The sequence below is a fragment of the Neopsephotus bourkii genome, unplaced genomic scaffold, assembly GCF_033783945.1.
Source record: "Neopsephotus bourkii isolate Nb327-2 ecotype Australia unplaced genomic scaffold, CSIRO-AGI_Nbou_v1 NB_284, whole genome shotgun sequence".
In the NCBI taxonomy this organism is placed as follows: Eukaryota; Metazoa; Chordata; class Aves; order Psittaciformes; family Psittacidae; genus Neopsephotus; species Neopsephotus bourkii.
This window is the reverse complement of record NW_026900793.1, coordinates 1,298,771-1,305,694: the sequence shown is the minus strand read 5'-3', so window position 1 is coordinate 1,305,694 and position 6,924 is coordinate 1,298,771. Positions and strand designations below refer to the sequence as shown.

At 50.4% G+C, this 6,924-nt stretch overlaps 1 long non-coding RNA gene across 1 annotated transcript; it reads left to right on the top strand.

The window, feature by feature from the left end:
• Nucleotides 1-338: 338 nt before the first annotated feature.
• LOC133208774 (uncharacterized) lies at nucleotides 339-6,103 on the top strand. Its single transcript, XR_009724508.1, has 3 exons — nucleotides 339-381; nucleotides 491-582; nucleotides 5,740-6,103. It is a non-coding gene; the product is annotated as an uncharacterized LOC133208774 (long non-coding RNA).
• The last annotated feature ends 821 nt before the right edge of the window (nucleotides 6,104-6,924 follow it).

Here is a 6,924-nt window from a genome sequence, read left to right as displayed (position 1 = left end):
GAGGCTTCAGATCCCCCAGGGCACTCTGACAGCAGGGGAGGTTTGACAAGGCATTTTTCCAATCAGAATGTCTTCATCTGTTTATGTGCAGTAGCTGTAAGATTTGGGTATCAGATACCCATCCTCAGGAGAGAGAATCTGCTTCCTCCGGGTGACTTTGTGTTAAACTGGTGATGGATTGAAGAGGGCTGCGACAGGAGCTGGGCTTTTTGGATTTCCCAGCTTTTCCCGTGCCTGAAAGCTCTCTCTGTGTTTCTGTACCCACAGATACCTGAGTGTCCAACAGACCATTCCTGCTGGAACATCTTCGCTGCCCATATATCTTGGGCTCTCATTCACATCCTTGCACATGGGGCATCTGCCTGGCTGGAAGATGGCAGTGTGAGTGTGCTGATGGAGGCGGTTCTGGAGATGGATGGATGCCACCCTGCTGGCCCTGCCAGTCTTTGCAACTTGCAACATTAATGCTTATGTATTTACACAACTATAGGAGGAATCCTATAACCGGACCCTTCACACGTGCTCCTTCCCTGCATAGCTGCTTCCAGAAGTCTCCAGGTTTCAATCCATTGGCTGTTTCAGGTAAGTCCCAATTTATTCATTCTCTTCTCGTAAGCTCCCCACAGCCAAGCCATGAGGGAAACTTGCTCAGTCTTTCAGCATTAACATCTCAATTATCAGAGCACTGTCTGCTCCCCTATGAGGATTGTGTGTGTGTGTGTGTGTGTGTTGGCACTCTTCAAGTATTTTCAGAGCTGAAACACAAGCAGAGGCTCAGTTTGGCATGGCATTGGGGGCCCTGAAAAAACGGCCAGGAGGGAAAGGCCAATCTCAATTTGTGTCATTTAATGCCATTTAACGCCATTTAACATCTGTCTTCTTGTTTAGAATGGGACAGTCAATAGCAGATATGCAGTAAAGCTGAGGTTTTCCACTAAATGCTAATGACCCGGTTGCATCCCACCGTGGTGCTTGTATCACATGGAGTTGTGTGCATCCTGCAGCTGGCTGATGCACTGAGACGTGAGCAGTGGGCATCCTGCTCTGCATGCTCTGGCCTTGACTGAAGGAAGCTGGGAGGGCTCATGTGAGGAGGCAGGTGGGAAGTTTGTGTTTCTGGCTGTCCATGCAGCTCCGAAATGACTGAATGTTGGCAGGAGCAGTCCCAGAGCATCCCATGGAGATCAGATGGGGGAAGATAATTTCCTTGACCCTTGAAGAAGTGGGAATTGCTGGCTTTTTTCATGACCACTTTTCCCTGTGTTATCACCGGGCTGAGCTGTTGTCTGAAACAAAGCCTTATGCAAAATCAGACTAAACCAGAACTCCTCAAGGTGTTAGATGGTTCCCTGAGTCCTCTTCAGAGCATCACAGGTGTGGATGAAATTGCCTCAGTTGATATGTATTTATACCTGCTCTCATGGGTCTCCCTGGCCTCAGGCTGACCATATGCCTCCACGGCTCCATTTTACCTGACACTGGGGATGTGAGAAGGCTTGAGAGGGGCACAAAGGCTTTGTCCAGGCAGCAGCAGGAGCCCCTTGAGACCTGAAGGCAATAACCCTTGCCTGGAGCTGGTCCTTTTGGCTGCAGGCTCTGCTGAGTTTGCTGGTGGAGAAAACCACTGTGTTGGATCAAACCGCTGTTAAAGGAGACCTCACAAACGCGAATAGTTCGTGGTCAAGCAGAGCTGCCAGACTCCTGCTTTCTCAGTAACTAATAAAAGTGCTTTTAAAGACAATTAATGTGACATCTTGCTAAAGACTGAAGGAAATTGGAATTGAGACCTTTGTATTTTGACCGTCTCTGTGGAAAACTTCTGTTCAGACTGGTAGGAATGAAACCAATAAATTTCTGAGGAGTATTTCTGCATCCAGCCTTCAAGGTAACAGATAGGCTGTTCTGACGGAGCATAAACAAACTCTGTTTTTATAAGCATTTAAAGACCTTCGGGATGACGAAGTGGAACATACTTGAAGTCTCTAAAGATGGGAAGTGGCTTCTGAGTCAAAGCCCTCCTGCGCCAGGGCTCGTATTTTAGGCTGAGATCACTCTTTTGTGACTTGTTGACAGGTTTTTTGTTGTACTTTGAAGAAAAAAAGGGAAAATGTCTCAGGCCGAAAATAGCGGTGAAACATTCCCCAACTGCCCAACCTGTTCTTGAGGAACACTTCCCAGGGAACGCAGAGTTCCAGCTGCAGCTCCAAATACACCAGCTATGAACGCCTGAGCATTGCTCATCTCTTGTGGTGAAGGTGACCACCTGAGGAAGGAAGATTTGGTTCCCGGCAGGAAACACTTAGAAGGTGTACTCTTAGGGCAGGAAAGGTGGGAACTGCTCATTCCCTTTTTGCCTCCCCCTCTGATGAAGAACCTACTTGCAGTTCTTGCTCTCCCTGGCAGCAGGTACAGCCATCCCAAAGGCAGGTGGTGATAAGGCTGGATCAGAGCTCATGGCCTTCTGGAAAAGCCTTTGTGCAAGGCTGGGGCTTCATTCTGCAAACCAGACCAAAGCAGATGCAACCCTGAGCTATGGGGGGAGAGCAACAAGCTTTGTTTGCTTTGTTCTGGGTGTCTGCTGGCTGATGTGAACTGCTGGGGGTGTTGGACAGAGGCCATCAGGATAAGCTTTATTTGAACTGAATAGAAAGTCACATTTCTGGAGGAAGAAAGATGAGTCACATCTACAAGGTGAAGCCCAAACCAGGCTGATGGACTCCGAATGGATGTGGGTGCCTGCAGTGGCACATGACAAAGGGTGGTCCTGACACAAGGGTGGCAAGCTGGAGCAATGTGCCTCAAGGTCAAACACCAGTGTGATGGCCAAGTTGCTGATGCTCAGAGAAGAGGCACCAGAACATCTCAAGGGGCTGCTCACGGAGCTCTGTCTCTCAGGTTCCTCAAAGAGAACAGGAAGAGAGAACGGGTCAGGGCTTGCGATGTACAAAGATGATGGAAATGGAGGAGTGACGGGATTTAGGAGGCAAAACCTTACAAGAAAAGGACACCCAATGAATCCAGCCTCTGAAAAAGGCTCCGTTATTTAGAAGTCATTAATCAGGGAAGTAACTTAGCAAAGCTTGTGCTGATCCTCCACTGCTGAGAGTGTTTTGATCAAGATTGATCCTTGCTCACCAAAGCAGATGCTCTAATTCACGTGGAAATGAGTTCAGGTCTGAGCTGCCCAGGGAGGAGCCTGGATGGCTGCAGCAACTCCCCCTGCCTTTGAGGCTGCCTCAAGGAAAGGCAGTTGTCCTTGCCAAGGAGCAGAGGGGCTGGAGGAGATGCTGAGGCTTTGGCTCGTGCACAAGATTGCCCAGGAGCAGGAAGATGCAGCAGCATCCCTCCAGCTCAGCACATGGGCACAGGGGGCTTTTTTCTAGCAGGGGGAACAAATGTTCTTGCAGCGAAGTGGCTCACACTGCCTGCTGCAGGAAACGTGTGCTCCTGCCACCAGAGACATCACAGTTGCTACAGCAACTGCAAAGCATGGATTCACCAACACCCTCCCTCTGCCACCCTCCCAAAATAAGGCAGACCGGGAAAGTGGTGATGGGGAGACAAAGCAGCTGGTAGGGATAGCCCTTGGCAGCTGGGGCCAGGGCTGCTGCATGCTCTGCTCCTGTCCCACTGTGGCCAGGCTCCAGGCACCGCTGTGTTCCCATCAGCCCCGACGAGCACTTGGTTTCCAGGTCAATAGGATTTCATCCACTCAGCCTGCAACCCAGGGGTGGCTGAGCAGAGCATGTAGCTCCCCAGTCTGCCTTCCCAACCCAGACAGGTCCCCTGCTGGGATCTGCAGGAAGGCAGTGCTAGGTCAGGAGCTCAGTGCTTGTTCATGTGCTGGGGCTGGTGCAGGAGCTGTCAGGATGAGGATGCAATGCTGGGGATGCTGCGGGGAGCACCACAACAAGGGGAGGCAATGGGAAGCTAAAACTGAACTGTGCTCTGCAAGCACCTGCCATCTCATTGCCATTTTAATCTGGCTCTCCGTGGTTCCCAGCACTGTGCATCCTGCCTCGGCAAAAGCACATGCTTTCCCCCAGTGCTCCTCTCTTCAATATTTAATGGGAGGAGGAAGAGCTGTTTTAAGAAATGCTCCAGTGCTTCCATCGGAACAGAAGGTTGGTTCAGGTGGCTGCTGCAGGCAAGAAAGCTTTGGCTGTAAGTTTTCAGGATCCTTCAGCTATTGAAGGAACGGCAGCATGAGGATGCAGAGCAGTGGGGAAAGGAGAGGTGGTTTAGGTGCTCGGGGACAGTAAGGACGCCTGGGATCTGTCCTGCATCCTCTTCCTGACTCTGTGGTGCTGTGGCTTGGTTTCTTACGTAAAATACTTGAAAGAGTTTTCAGTTCTGGAGCTTTAGTGGAAAATGCCTGAAGATCACCTGCCCCCAGATCTTCGGTGGGCGCTCTGTCCTCCCCACCGCCTCTGGATGTGTCGGGTTTGTCAGGTGCCAAGGGTGAACACAGATTTAAAGGCATCCACCTGCCAGAGACTCCCTAAGGATTTATTGGAATTCATGAAGTGCTTTGAAAAGCCTGCATAAAATCCTTGCGGGAGGAAATGTGTTTTGATCCTGGCCAAATCGTAAATCAGGCCATCCTTAATACAAATGACTGAGATGAGGCTGATGCAAGAGGGGAGGGCTGTGCTTCTCCTTTGTTTTGCAGTCCTTGTCCCAGTGCATCCACCCCTATGGGGACCAGTTCAGTTATTGATGACACTTGGAGCAAACCTGCACATCAGGGTGTGGGATAGCAGCAGGGCTAAAGGAAGTGTTGCCACAGCCCTTATCTCCCTCATAAAGCCCATTACCCCACCCAGGGCAGCTGGTGTCAGGCTGAAATTGGTGGCCCTAAGCACCATTTCCAGAACAAGTGTATTTAAACCAGTCAGCCAGCCCAGGCACAGCACACATGGTGGTCTGTGCTGGGCTGGGGCTCAGAGAAACACAGCCAAAACCTATATGCAAAGTGACATTAAAATGCAAGCTTTCGTAGTGGGAACTGTGAGCTCCACAGCCAGCCTGTTTGCCAGTCCCAGCCCCTTCCCATGCAGCTGGGGTGCAGTGATGTTTTCATTTGAATTAGTGCAAAGGAGGGTGTCACTCGTTCCTTAGCCCTGACTTTGTGACAGGGCAGGGCAGTTCGGCTGCTCAATAATTTATGTCACTGTTTGTTAACTTCCTTTTGCTGCCACCCGAGATAAGAAGCAGCCTTCCAAGAGAGATGGGCTGATTGCAGTGAGCCCTGAGAGCATGCACAGAGTGCACCAGGAGGTGTTTGCGTTAGTGGTTTTGATGGGGATGTGATTTCTTCATTGACACGACCCACTGAAAAGATCTTGATACAAAACCACAGCTAAAACCAAGCAGCAGATGCAGCCGGGTGGATTTCTGCACGTCTAAAGACAGGGAAAGAAATAGCACAAGATGTGCTTGGTGCTGCAGGGGGAAGGATTTCAGTGCTGCTGAGCAAAGCACACAGCTATCTGCATCCCGGGAAAGCTGAGATGGTCCATGGCTGCAGCAGGCAATCCAGCCAAAGGAAAGCATGTTGGTGGGGGTTTGCAGGGGAGCACCACCAGCTTGCAGAAGGTAGGGCTGGTTTGCCATCCTGTTGCTTTGTGTGCATGAGGCAGGGAAGGGAGATTTTTAACTGAATGCTTAGAAATACAATGGCAGCCTCCTTCAAGGCTGGTTTCACACATCACACTGCTCTTCTTCCATCTCCAGCAGGCAAGTGGCTCCTGTGCCCACATCCATACCTTGTAAGAAGAGCTGGGAGCAGCAGATAGAGATGCCCACACTGGACCAGGTCCCACGTGTTTTCTTTGGCAGGGGTCTGGCTGCCTGCACGAGACTCTGGCCCAGCTCTGTCTGCTCCTGAGGGTGAAAGACTCCTGAGGCTTTGCTGATGGAGCAGTCAGAGCAAGGCCGACCGCATCAGGCCACATCCTGCCCTGCTGCAGTAAGTGAGATCCGTGACAATATTACTGTATTGACAGAATCAGCTGTTCCTTAGAAAAATACTAAACTTTAGTGAGCAGCTTAGGAAATGTCCCTGCTGCTAGAAACTGGGAAAGTGCCAAAGGAGAGGTTTCTTTTTCCCTATTTACTCCTGAGAGGGTCAGATGCAATAGCCAGGGGTGGAAGGATCTCTGCGCTGCCCCGGCAGTTTGATAGCAGGTGGCAGAGCATTGCATAGCTGCAAATCCTGCATCCCAAGAGGTGATTTGAAACCCATCTCCTAGCGCAAGTCAAAGGAGAATGACGGTGTGTTATCTCCCCTTCCTGGCCCTGTATCATCTTTGTTAACAAAGAAGGCTTTTGGAGTCACCAGCTAGGGGTGGTATTTGTCAAAAACCTTTCCTGCCCTAAGCCATCTCACCCAAACGCAAACCTGAAGTGATGAATGTCTCTTGTCACCTGCACCTCTCTGGGATGGGGTCTGAAGGCAGAAAAAAGCCCCAAGCCCCTGTCCCAGGCCCCCCCCCACCCATCCCATTGAGTCCATTAAGCAAAAGAAGGTTAAGCTGCTGGTGTCATATAAGCATTATTTTAATGGATGCTTCATTTATTGCAGCACCCATTGAGCAATTAGCAAGTCCTTCCCTACTGTATGTTAGCTTCTAGCATGGGATTTCACTTGAGGTGAGAAAAGCATAACTCTGATCATGACCCTCACGCTCAGAGGGAGTGTGGGGCACACAGCACCTGGCAGGATCAGGCCCTGCTTATCTCCTTCCCCTTCCCCAGCTCTGCTTAAGCAATAACCTACTTTCTTGCTTTGCAGAAAGAACGGCTTGGATTACATTGCTGCAAATGAGAGGTTTCAGTCACGGTATCAGATGAGCTGCAGGTAAGCAGTGCTTTTAATGTCAGCTTTTTTTGGCAGCTTCTTGATTCCCTCTCCGCTTTGCA